This window comes from Cupressus sempervirens, chromosome 7 (genome assembly GCF_028749045.1).
Source record: "Cupressus sempervirens isolate cs-2001-9-10 chromosome 7, ASM2874904v1, whole genome shotgun sequence".
In the NCBI taxonomy this organism is placed as follows: domain Eukaryota; kingdom Viridiplantae; phylum Streptophyta; class Pinopsida; order Cupressales; family Cupressaceae; genus Cupressus; species Cupressus sempervirens.
The window spans coordinates 770545730-770559316 of record NC_143124.1 but is presented as its reverse complement, the minus strand read 5'-3'; the positions used below and the strand labels follow the sequence as shown (position 1 = coordinate 770559316).

Sequence of the window (13587 nt, the reverse complement as noted above, 5' to 3'; positions counted from 1 at the left end):
TTAACAAGGAAACCCATTACATACATTAGAAGGGCTAGTGGTATATTACTCTCACCATGGTTATCAAACCTCTCATCAAGAGTTTATACAAAACTCATGTGTCATTGATTTATGATTTTTGCGTAACCTTTATCATTGCTTTCCTATTTAAAGGACTGGTAGTAAAAGTATTTTACAAAGTAGCTCAAGTAATTGGTACAAAAGTTTGTACTGACTCACCCCCCCTCCAAATATCGATTTGGGACAACATAAAACTCATTAATTGTACATGAATAGAGGGTCTGCAATACAACCAAAAGTTTTCTTTAGCAAAACCCTAACAAATTTATAAGACATTCCATGCCATTCAATCACTCAATAGTTGTTTAACCTTAAAATGGCTACAAAAACCCTAAACAAGTCATTGCCTTCAAAGATTTATTTTTGGAAAATTCTCTAGACTTCAATTTACAAAACTTAATATCCTTGGGAAAAAAAAATATTGAATCTTCATATTAAAGGAAATAGAACTCCAAAAAAACCAAAAAAAAACTTTGGAAAACTAATTTGTTTTGAATTTCAATGCATATATCCAAACTTTGTGTGCAACTGTTAAAATTGGCAATTATGGTACATAACCAACATGGATTGCAACACAAAAATTATGTGTTGTCCAACCATAATTATTAGAAGAATCTTTTTTCCACTTTGGTGATGGTGCCCAAACAATTAATCCTATGTCATGTCTATAAATTGCCAACAAACCTCACCCACTCACATTTGAAAGGTGCCAAAACTAACATTCAATATCCAACATGATGATTGCAACCATTTTCAACTAGAATAGCCTATTGGCTAATTAAGTGATATGGTCAATGTTCATGCTAATTTTTTTATATGCATTTTTTGAAGGCAAATTCTCACAAACTGTTAGATTGGAACATGCTATAGAATATCTAGCCATCCAATAAACATCAATACGAAGAGTTCTAAATTCATACACAACATCTCATGAGGAAGGATTCCTCCTCAAAATAATTTTGATAAAATTGATATCTCTTATAGAATAATGCATGTATGCACATTCTTTGTTTTGTTATTTATATGTTAAAACAAGTAATATATATCTATTAAACCATTTATGAAAAGGTTGACTTGTGATGGTGTTTTAACATCTACCTTTGTCCAGGGATTAAATTTTCTTTTTTTTTTTAACATCTATTCACAATTTTGAATTGAAGATAAAATTCTTAGAAAGAAGAGCAATGATAACCAAGCATGTATCAATAGTCATGCACTCCTTGTACATCCAACCTCCTAATTAGTAATTATAGAGTAGCTAAGTAAATGATAATTAAAAGTGTCACAAGTACCTATCATTTTACAACTCTTTCGATTCATAATTTTCCCACTTATGAACTATTATTGAACATTTGTACACATCTATTGAGACATTGTTCATAAAAACTAATTTCAAGTATATGACTATTAGGACATCTTTAAATTACTATTAAGAACACTTTGAAATAATTATTTTTTGACCCTTTCAAAACCTAACTATTTGTATAGATAATTTTTTGATATTGCTATCAAGATTTAACTGTATATTTTTTGAGTCAAAATTATTGACCCATGTTTCATGATTAGTGATTCACATGAATCCATCTCTTATGAGAATAAATGGAACACTTAGCACTCATTAGATCTAGGTGATGCTCATAGAGTTGAAGCATCGAGACTTCCCGGGAGGTCACCCATCCCAAAACTACTCCATCTTGAGCACACTTAACTATGAAGTTTCCTCCATGGTTAAACCTACTCCGCTTGCAACCCCATTTCCAAAACCTTCACCAAGTGTTGTGCCTTATGAGCCATTCATTAGAAAGACCCTTAAGCTCAAGTAGGAGATATTTTCCATAGCAAGTCAAATTTTGATATTGCTATCAGGATTTAACTATGTAGTTTTCGAGTCAAACTCATTGACCCATGTTTCATGAGTAGTGATTCACATGAATCCATATCTCATGAGAATAAATGGAACACGTAGCACTCATTGGATCTAGGTGATGCGCATAGAGGTGAAGCACTAAGACTTCCTCGGAGGCCACCCATCCCAATACTACTCCAGCTTGAGTGCACTTAACTAGGAAGTTTCCTCCATCCTTAAACCTACTTTTCTTGCAACCCCATTTGCAAAACCTTCACTGATTGTTGTACCTTATGAACCATTCATTAGAAATCTCCTTAAGCTCATCAATTGATAAGTAGGAGATATTTTCCACAAGAAGTCACATTTTGATATTACTATTAGGATTTAACTATGTAGTTTTCGAGTCAAACTCATGGACCCATGTTTCATGAGTAGGAATTCACACGAATCCATCTCTCATGAGAATAAATGGAACACTTATCACTCGATGGATCTAGGTGATGCTCATAGAGGTGAAGCATTGAGACTTCCCAGAAGGTCACCCATCCTAGTACTACACCAACTTAAGCGTGCTTAACTACGAAGTTTCCTCCATGGTTAAACCCACTCTGCTTGCAACCCCATTTGCAAAACCTTCACTAGTGTTGTGCCTTATGAACCATTCATTGGAAAGCCCCTTAAGCTCATCAATTGATAAGTAGGAGATACTTTCCACAACAAGTCAAATTTTGACATTGGTATCACGATTTAACTGTGTAGTTTTTGAGTCAAACTAATTGACCCATGTTTCATGAGTAGCAATTCACATGAATCCATTTCTCATGACAATGAATGGAACACTTAACACTCATTGGATCTAGGTGATCCTCATAGAGGTAAAACACTGGGACTTCCTAGGCGGTCACCCATCCCAGTACTACTCCAGCTTAAGCGTGCTTAACTACAAAGTTTCCTCCATGGTTAAACCCACTCTGCTTGCAACTCCATTTGCAAAATCTTCACCAGGTATTGTGCATTATGAACTATTCATTAGAAAACCCCTTAAGCTCATTAATTGATAAGTAGGAGATATTTTGCATGTCTCATTGACCCATGCTTCATGAGTAGTGATTCACACACATTCATCTCTCATGAGAATAAATGGAACACTTAGCACTCATTGGATCTAGGTAATGCACACATAGGTGAAGCACTAAGACTTCTCGGAGGTCACCCATCCTAGTACTACTCTAGCTTGAGCGCACTTAATTACGAAGTTTCCTCCATGGCTAAACCCACTCTGCTTGCAACCCCATTTGCAAAACCTTCACCAAGTGTTGTGCCTTGTGAACTATTCATTAAAAAGACACTCAAGGTAGAGTAGTATTGGGATGGATGACCTCCCAATAAGTCCGAGTGCTTCACTTAAAAAATTATAATTTTCAATTAGCTAAATCCCATATAAAGTGAAAAACATAAAATTGTCAAAATCCAATATATAATTTTTTAATCTCTACGAGTGAAATTAACTATACCAATACACTCTTAGCATTCCCGAGGGTAAACTTCTCCGTTCAAACTTCATGCGTCATGATTTCGAACAGATCCGTGAGCATATCTACGATCATTTTAGATGTGAGTAAAAAATTCTGGTTGTAAGATTGCCGCTTTTAAAACTATCGAAGCATGTAAAATTCCAAAACCAGCAGTCAGTTCTTTAAATCCCCGCGACTTAATGAAGTCGTAAACTAAGAAAATGGAGGGCTGCAATGAAGCTGTCGAGGCACATCATTTTCCTTCTCAACATGACATTGCAGTTGCCATTTACGAAACATACAACCAATTCAAGAGCTACTCACCTAAACAATGGACTAAATCAATCACATTTTACAAGGCGGGGAATTTCATATGCCACTGACAAGGAACTAATTGGCGTCGATACAAAAGCAATATGTACGAACAGAGGTTTCGATGAAATTTTGAGTTTAATGGAGAATGGTAATATTCCAATGGATTCTAATAGCTATGGATATCTCCTGCAGCTCTGTATCGATAGTAAGTTATTGACAGATGGCGAGAGACTTCACGCCCACATGATCAATAAGGGATTTCGGTTGAGTGTCTTTGTGCACAATCGTCTTGTTGAAATGTACGCAAAGTGCGGGAAATTGGAAAATGCACGCAAATTGTTTGATGAAATGACTGGACGAAATGTCTTCTCCTGGAATACCATGATGGGAGGGTATTCGAAGTGTGGCCTTGTTGAAGATGTACGCGACCTGTTTGACAAAATGACTGAACGAGATGTGGTCTCTTGGACCACTGTTATATCGGGGTATGCTCAGAATCGGAACGAGGATGAGGCGTTAGCATTGTTTGGCGAAATGCTTTGGATAGGATGTAAACCTAACCATTCAACGTTTGCAAGTGTTCTCAGTGCATGCTCCGGGCTGCAGATGATTCAGTATGGGAAACAGGTACATAGTCTGATAATAAAAACTAGATATGAAATGCATGCTATTGTGGGAAACGCACTTATTGATATGTATGGCAAATGTGGAATTGTTGAGGATGCCCGCAATATATTTGACAAAATGCCTAATCAAGAAGAGGTTTCTTGGTCTTCAATGATAGCAGGCTATGTCCAGAACGGTGACGGTGTCAAAGCTTTCGAGTTGTTTAAAGCAATGTTAGAATTGGGTGTGAAGCCTAACGATTTTACCTTTGCCAGTTCCCTTGGCGCATGCGGGCGTATGTCAGGAATTGGGCAGGGAATGCAAGTCCATGCCCACATCATCAGAAGTGGATTCCAATCGAATATCTTTGTTGGAAATGCTCTTGTAGATATGTATGTTAAATGTGGGAGTATGGATTACGGATCCCTTGTGTTTGAGAAAATGCCTTCACTGGATGCAATATCATGTACATCACTGATTGTGGGGTATTCTCATAGCGGGAACATTCAGCAAGCAGTGAAATTGTTTCGCCGAATGCGACTGATGGGAATCAAGCCAGATTCTGTGACATTCTCTAGCATTCTTAGTTCTTGCGCAGGCCTAGCTACGGGAGAACAGGGCAGGCAGGTACATGCCATCATTATCAAAAGTTTGCTTACGCCAAATGTTGCTGTTGGGAGTGCTCTGGTAAACATGTATGCCAAGTGTGGAGATGTCCAAGATGCGCAACAAATTTTTGACAGAATGACAGAACAGAATGTGCCTTCATGGAATGCGATCATTGGAGGATATGGACAGAACGGACAGGGGATGGCTGCCATCCGACTGTTCGAGCAGATGCTACATGAAGGTATTAAACCAAATGATGCTTCTTTCATTGCTATCATCTCAGCATGCTGTCATGCAGGCCTTGTAGACGAAGGCCGTCGCTACTTCAATTCAATGATTAATGACTATTTCATTTCGCCTAGACTTGATCACTTTGCTTGCATGGTTGATCTTCTTGGGCGTGCTGGTTATCTGGAGGAAGCAGCAGATATCATCAACAATATGGCCATTGAACCTGATGCTTCTATATGGGGTGCCTTGCTTAATGCATGCAGAATTCACCCAAATATAGAACTTGCTAAACAGGCAGCAGAACGACTTTTTGAGCTAGAACCACACAATGCTGGACCTTATGTCTTGTATTCAAATATATTAGCTGCAGCTGGCAGATGGAACGATGCAGCGACAGTGAGAAGGATGATGAAAGACAAGGGGGTGAGAAAAACTCCAGGATGTAGTTGGATCGAGGTCAATAACCAGGTGCATACATTTGTGGTGACAAATGTATCTCACCCACAAACAGTGGACATTGATGCAATGTTGGAGAAACTTTCAAAGAAGATGGAGGGTGAAGGCTACGTGCCTAAATATGATTTTTTATTGGATGAAATAGAAGAACATGAGACACTTATTCGTTGACTTCCCTTTGCAAACCTGCCATTAAATTTGGAAAGGAAAGGAGTTTTTATAGTCTACGATAATGGTCTATTTATGCTGGTCAACACTAGTATGGGATTACCTCATACTTCGGCATTTAATTGTGCTAAAAACAAGACAGAACTTGAACTTTACTTTCTCTAGAACTTGAACTTGAAAGTACTTGTGACCCCACTTTCAAGAACAAATTCTCCACCACCAGACCAACTCATCAACTCATCACGTGAAAAAACCCATATTTCTGCTAACATGACTACCAAGCAATCGTAGATCTACATACCACACAGAAACAATAAGAATTGGTGCTAGCTGCAATTGTAAGATTTACAGAGAATCAAATTAAGGCTATATATTAGCTACTGAAAGTTAGTCTGCGCCCTTCTAGATTCCTATCCAATGATCCTGGGGGATCGCACCATTTTTCAGTAATGTCTGTTATGTAAATCAGGGCCTTTGTCCCACGGAGAGATAATTATAATCCAAGGGTTTCAAATTTACATAAAGGAAAACCAGATAATGATAACCAATGAATGTTCATTCAACCAGTGATGAAATCCATATGCCTCAATTTTTAGTTCCAGCCAGGGAACTGTAGTGGAGGCATAGTGTTCAAATAGCTAGTAAACTTTCTTCCCTCAACCAATCAAATTCTGAGAAACTTATGCATAGACCTATTTTCCTCCATGTGATATCAAGAAGTTGCAAGTTTTAAAGAAATTTTTTTATGCAAAGTATTTTGGTGACCTCTTGTTCACATTGCAGATGGTTTGGCAGCTGCTTCCACATATATCAAGAAGAGAGAACGCATGTCCTCCAAGACCAGGGGTTTGAAAACAGATCTCAGGCCTACAAATCTCTAGATTTCCAGATGCAATAGAAGATGTGCAAACATCGCTCCATGTGCATAGTCTTTGCTTCTACAGTTTGCAAGTATATACACGACATGCATGGAGGTGGCTGTCTGGAAACATTTCATGTACCTTGTCTGTCCTGCATTTCCAATTACACCAAATTGTTTTCACCACTAGCAAGCTCATGCCAGCGCGAAGCCTGCTCTGTGCTGCTGTTCTCCGTGAAATCCTGAACCATGGCATCCAGATTGTCTTCACCACTGGCATTACTGATGCTCTTTCAATCATTCATGGTTGTGTCCCACAGATTCCATTGGTATGGTAAGGATTAGATTATTTATTACCTGCAGCGTTTGTTGATGAAAAACAGTAATCACCAGGAGCACACATTTTGGTTCCATCTTGAATGACCCCTTCTAAATCCACCTTCACGATTCTGCTCGTTGTGAAAGTGTTATATCTGTTTTTCGCATTTTCCTTAAAGCGCGTGTTCTTCTCTGCTCCCTCTCTTTCTCCCTCTCCCTCTCTCTCTCTCTGCCTGTTGTGAAAATGTCATTTCGCTTTTTGCATTTCGGAACTTCCTAATTCGTGGTTGCTAATTAATTTGTTGGGGTAGTTACCATGTGGAGTGTGTAAATTTTCCTGGCTCTTAAATTAAGTTCTGTAACGGTTTCTCTCACTCTTTTAAATCTCTACTGAAATCAACATATCTAGTGCATAAAGCCAGCATGTAAAGTCTAGGTTGTTATGAACGCTTCTTCAATCAAGATTACGATGGTTACGTCTGCTGAACCGTTGTGGGAAACTTCAGCTTGAAAGTGGCATTGAATTTTATGTTTTCAATGTCATTCACTTGGGCCAGAATAGGGCTTTTTGAAATACAATGTATTCTACATACTATTAATTGAATGAAATACTCGTTTGTGTTTGGAATGGGGCTGGGGCAACCTATAAGAAATATGCAACAATTTCTTGGCAAGGTTTTTGAGTTGGAGCAAGTTATTAATTTATTAGTACAAAAATTAGTCTTGGAGTTTCAGATTGCAATCCAGGACACGGAGAACTTCATATTTCTTATGAGTGGATTAATGCAAAGCAGCCCAGATTTGCCTTTTTTGTTTACATAGTCAGCTGGGGTAAGCTACTACTTGAGTTAGAATAGGATAATATAAATATATCTTGAGCGATCCACATGTATTGTTTGAAAGAATTTCTAGGACGGCAAATGCCAAAAAAGATTTTAAGATGCCTATATATGCCTGTTTTTCAGGTTCCATCTCTTGAACATAATGCAAAGTCACATAAAAGAGGTCGGATCTGCTGGAATATCTGACGAACAATTTTGGATGGCCTAAATTGATTCCTATGGTCTATGATTCCTCTGAACTACTATGTTTTCCTTACTGATGTTTCATGTCACATTCCATATAAGCATTTCAAAACGGCTATGGAGTTAGGGTTTGTTAATAACTTAACATTACTGAAACCAGTGAAGACATTTTTATTTCTGATCATTAATTTATATTATAGACTGCTTAACTTTCCTTTACTCTTATTGTCATAAGATTATATCAAAATGTCTATGCTTTCCTAGCTTGTTAATACTAGCGAGTCACTGATATTACTGAGCAGCAAAACTCCTGAAGGCATTTCACTTCTTAGGAGGCAGAGGAAGGGTAGACCTTAGGCTTCACTACCTTGCCAAACAATTTATAGCTTTACTTTTAATGGTTATCTTGTTTAAATGCATAAATCCATTAGAACTACCTAGGATACAGTAAAGGAGGAGGCTGCAAATGAGCAAAATAATTATGGAGTATAAATACTTTTTTACCAAAACTAAAATAAAAAGATACACGGCCTTAGCCAAGCCAGAATCTGAGTTGCTAGAAGCACTTGGCATGGAGAATGTTTCTTGAAATTGCAATGTCCCTTATTTACGAGTATTTTTCCATCTAGGTTATTATAAATCGAGTAGGGTTCAGAGATACCTTTGTAACTCAATGAGAATTCGTGCAACTACCTAGAATATAGTAAAGGTGGAGGCTGCAAATGAGCGAATTAATTATGGAGTATAAATACCTTTTTACCAAAATAAAAAATAAAATACACGGCCTTAACCAAGCTAGAATCTGACGTGCCAGAAGCACTTAGCATGGAGAATGTTTCTTGAAATTGCAATCTCCCCTATTTACGAGTATTCATTTTTCCATCTAGATTATTATAAATTGAGTGGGGTTCAGAAATAACTTTTGCAACTCAGTGAGAATTCACGCAAGCAAGTTAGGAAAATACTAATATCATGATTAGATGTATATATATACATATTTTTAAGATCTCACATTCATTGAGAAAGGAGGTATGATGATTTGGTGAGGTGCCCGAGAAACTTCCAACCTAGGGCCCAAAGACAGATGGACTATCCCCCTTGGCCTCATGTGGCCCTTGCCATACAAATGAGATGGCGTACCTAGCATGGTGTCCTATCAACATTTTCCTCTCTTTTATCACTTCTACCTTGCCTACAATGATCCGACACTTTCCTCACTTCTGTTGGAAGTAGAAACATTTTTAGAGGAGTGGCGTGAATCAGAGTGTTGGAATCTTTTACCTTTAAAAAAATTGAATTACAAATTAACTGTTTATTGCGAATTACCCAAATGAATCATTCAAACTTAAACATGAACAATGATTAACTTGCAAGAACACAACAAAATGGATGCTTTAAATTGAAAAAGAGCATATCATAACAACTAAATGAGACTCACAAGAAATATCATATTACATTGAATTTTGTGCAGGGTGGGAAACCCTCAAAACCAACTTGTTTTGTCATAGAGACAAACCACTCCAAACCTGGATTCAAATCCGAGCACCGACTTGTACAATATTCTGTAGCTCTAACTGCAAGGAACACTAACTCCTCTACTTCTTTTTGTTACAAATGAATTAGATTACATATGGTTGCACATATACAATTGTTCACTTTTGCATTCATGCAATCATAAATAATAATAAGATTTGCATTGAATCAATATAAAATACAATCCTTATGCAAGAGGAGATATGCACACACTCAGTACATTTTTTATGCATGCATACCTTCCCTTATATAGGGATTTAAGGTACATATTTCAATGTTTAGTATTGTTACAAGATGATTGCAACTGTTAAAAAATGGACATGTAATTGTCTGATATTTCAACCTTCTGTTAGGGTAAATAATCTTTCATACAATAATTGTCTCGGTCCGACCCTCTAATAGGGTTCTTTTAGTTTTCCACTTGTTAATCAAACATGGCTTGATGATAAAACTCATTATAACTTTGTTAATTTGACAAACCAAATCTTTAATAATCAATTTAAGAGATGAAACCTTTCTTCTTTCTTTTTCTCAGTACTTGTTTCGAATTTCACACTGAAATGAAATCTGTGATACTCATCTTAAGCCCATATTTTTTTAACAAAATATTTAATCAACAAATTGTTACCCATTCATAATCTCTCAATTATTAATAACAAAAGTGTTAATATTACGAACAACCTTTCATTAACCAGAGTCATTTTTCTTTTTCTTTTTAACTGTCTTCACTTTAAGTTATAATCCTATTTTAGACTTCTTCAAATATTGACTAGGGATTTAAGCTTTTGCTTTACATTCTTTAAACAAGTTATTAAGAGAAAAACGTCTGTCTCCACCAACACATTTGTCTTAAAAATTCTTTAACATTTCGCTTGATATATTCTTATCAACCAAATTCCTTTTGAAAGCTGTTGAAATTGTAAGCTCAAACATTATTGTTAGAAACCCTAATAAAAAAATACGACCATGAGCAATGACCGTTCCAACTACCTTATTTGCCTTCACTGAAATATAATAGATAGTTGCTACAGAAAATTTTCAACCACGACGGCATAAATACATGCCTTTTTAGCTTAAGAACAAAGATATATGATTACCTTTGTCGAAATACTGAATATCTCTGTCCGGAAGCAACACAATAGAATTCATGTCTTTAGCCAGTAGGTCCGGTGGTCTTTTAAGTCGTTCATACTCAATAGTCACAATAAAACATAAGCATGGAATATCAATTTGCGTCTCATTAAAAAAATCCTTAACCAGGGTCTTTGAATAAAACAAAACAACCTTTGTGATGTGAATATGAGGATTTAACTTTGTGATTTTGAGTCAAACTTATTGACCCATGTTTCATGAGTAGTGATTCAACATGAATCCATCTCTCATGAGAATAAATGGAACACTTAGCACTCATTGGATCTAAGTGATGCTCACAGGGGTGAAGCAACGGGACTTCCCGGGAGGTCACCCATCCCAGTACTACTCCAGCCTGAGCGCGCTTAACTACAGGGTTTCCTCCATAGTTAAACCCAAAGCTTGTATGTGCCTTATGAACAACCTTTTGACTTGCTGTGGAAATTATCTCCTACAAAACAACCTTTGCCAATTTTATATAATACCTGGCAATTTTGATCCATACCACCCAAAAAGACTATCATTCAAACTAGAAAGCATACCTCATAAACATAATAAAATCCCACAACTGTTTGCTAAGATATTTGAGACTTTTAGAAATTTTTTTGTATATGGTAGTCGCTGCCAGGCCTGGAATTTGACGGTCATCCTTGCGTGTCATTTGAATTTTTGATGACGGTTGAGTCATTTTAGTGCCTTTCATTTTACGTTAAATTTTTTTTATTAATTGTCAATTTTTTTTATATGAATAATTTAATAAATTATTTTTAAATTTTAATAATTTTCACTATAATTTGCAACATATTAAATATAAAAAATATACTCAAAAGTAAACCATCTAATATTCCAATTTATACGAAAAAAAATTCTTGATTAAAATTGGGATACAAAATATAGACTAATAAAAACAAATTAATCAAAGGTCAAAAACTCTTCTTCACTTTGTGTTCTTCCATATTTGATATATTTCATTCCAGTTTACATCATTTATATACTTGCAAAAATAAATATAACATTAGTAATTATGTACGAAAATAAGAGTTCTGAAAACTACATACAATTTACCTTATGTGATTCAACATAATGGAGAAGAATTTTGAAAATTACATAAATTTACCTTATATGATTCAATTGATGAAGAAGAATTTTGAAGCTACAAATAAAATAGAAATACAATTGTTTGACAAAAAAAAATGGTTTTTGGTGATATGATTATATATATACAAATTGTAATAAGTATAATTTAGTAACAAATAAAGAAATCTCATATTTACAACAAGTTTCTAATTTTTTCATATTTGTTTTAAAAATAATTCTAAAAACAATAATAAAAAATAAGTACAAGTCAATCATATATTAACAAATCATAGATGTTACTAAATTAATATAAGTGTTAACACATAGAAGATTTAATTTATAAGATTAAAAATATAAAATCATAAAAATATTAAAGAAACTTGGCAACTTTCTAAAAGTAATATATTTAATTTTAAACATGTTAAATCAATATAAATATTAACAAGTTTCTAAAATCACATGCTTTATAAAAAAAGATTCTAAAATAATAATAATTACAAATTACAATGAATTAAGCTAAATATAAAAATAGAAATATATAATTAATAATATAAAATATGTTAATAATTAAATCATAGTATTATTTATTAGTAAGTTGACTTTCTAAAATTCATATATTTTAGATTCTAAATTACTATTAATATACAAAATATATATTATATATTAATTAAAATATCTTATATTTTATTATACATATATTACATATATTTTAATATAATGTTATATCTATATTAGTAAGTGAAGTATTATATTATCCCTATAAGAGATTTTGATGGTTTATTAAGAAATCTAATTGTCAAATTTACGGTTTAAAAAAAATTTAGCCTAGCAATGTGTACGGTCTTAAAAAAAATTAGCCTATTATATACGGTTAAAATATCGAAAAACGACTAATATGGCCATCAATTTCCAAGCTTGGTTGCTACTTTAGTTTAGGGTTTTCCAAAACAAAGAAGAGAACATACAAAATGCTTTGTGCAACATCTTTCAATAGACTTCAAAAAATCGATTTAAGTTTGCTTTGAAACCCACATTACCAAACTGCCACGTGTTCTGACTTTTAACCAAGTAAAAAGCATTTCAAAACACAATATATAATTCAAGTCATAAAGTTTTGTAACATTTTAACTTGACCTTTCTGATGACTCTGTCTAGAACACTGTTGTTGGTTCTTTTGCTGGGAGGGTTTTGGGGGTTAGTGGGAATTGGCAGAAAGCTATACGAAAGGTGGAGGATGGTTGAACTTCAGTTAAAGGAAAAAAAGAAAAATCCTCCAAACCTTCATTTGATATGGCTTTACGTTCTCAAAAAATGGACCAAAATGTAAATTTCGATGGCCTATGGTCTTTTGGGTTGTTTGCCCTCTTTTTGGGAACCTTAGTGTGTCCCTCTAGTTTGTTGGGTGGTTCTCCATAGTTGTTTTAAGATTCTCATTGTTATATCTTTCTTGTCCCTTTGTACAAGGTTTCGAGTCCTTTCAAAACTTGTTTTCACTTAATCAAAACATTTTAACCCAACCCATGGTAAATAAAAAATGTTGTATTTTGACTTATTATCCACATCTGCTAATATGTCATCAATAAAAAGCACTATAACCTTATTCATGCATCAAGGAAAAAATATCAACAAAATCCCCTTTTTTCCTTAATGGAATTTTTTTTTTAACGCCATTGATTCATCATGTTGTAGCCAAACATGATAAGGAATTTTGATCTTGACTTACACACTGCCAATATATAGGAACTGGGAAATATATAAACTATCATAGAATTAGAATATCTAATGATGATTGATAAATATAAAACACATCGAGACAGTAACATGTAAATGTAATTG

At 34.8% G+C, this 13587-nt stretch overlaps 1 pseudogene across 2 annotated transcripts; it reads left to right on the top strand.

Annotated features, from left to right (window-relative positions):
• Window positions 1-3437: 3437 nt before the first annotated feature.
• On the top strand, window positions 3438-7613 carry LOC149549591 (pentatricopeptide repeat-containing protein At2g13600 pseudogene; annotated as a pseudogene). Of its 2 annotated transcripts, none has more exons than XR_016354123.1 (2): window positions 3438-6449; window positions 6592-7613. The product of XR_016354123.1 is annotated as a pentatricopeptide repeat-containing protein At2g13600 pseudogene, transcript variant X1 (transcript). The 2 variants fall into 2 exon arrangements; XR_016354124.1 differs by having other exon boundaries at window positions 3729-3841; window positions 3931-7613.
• The last annotated feature ends 5974 nt before the right edge of the window (window positions 7614-13587 follow it).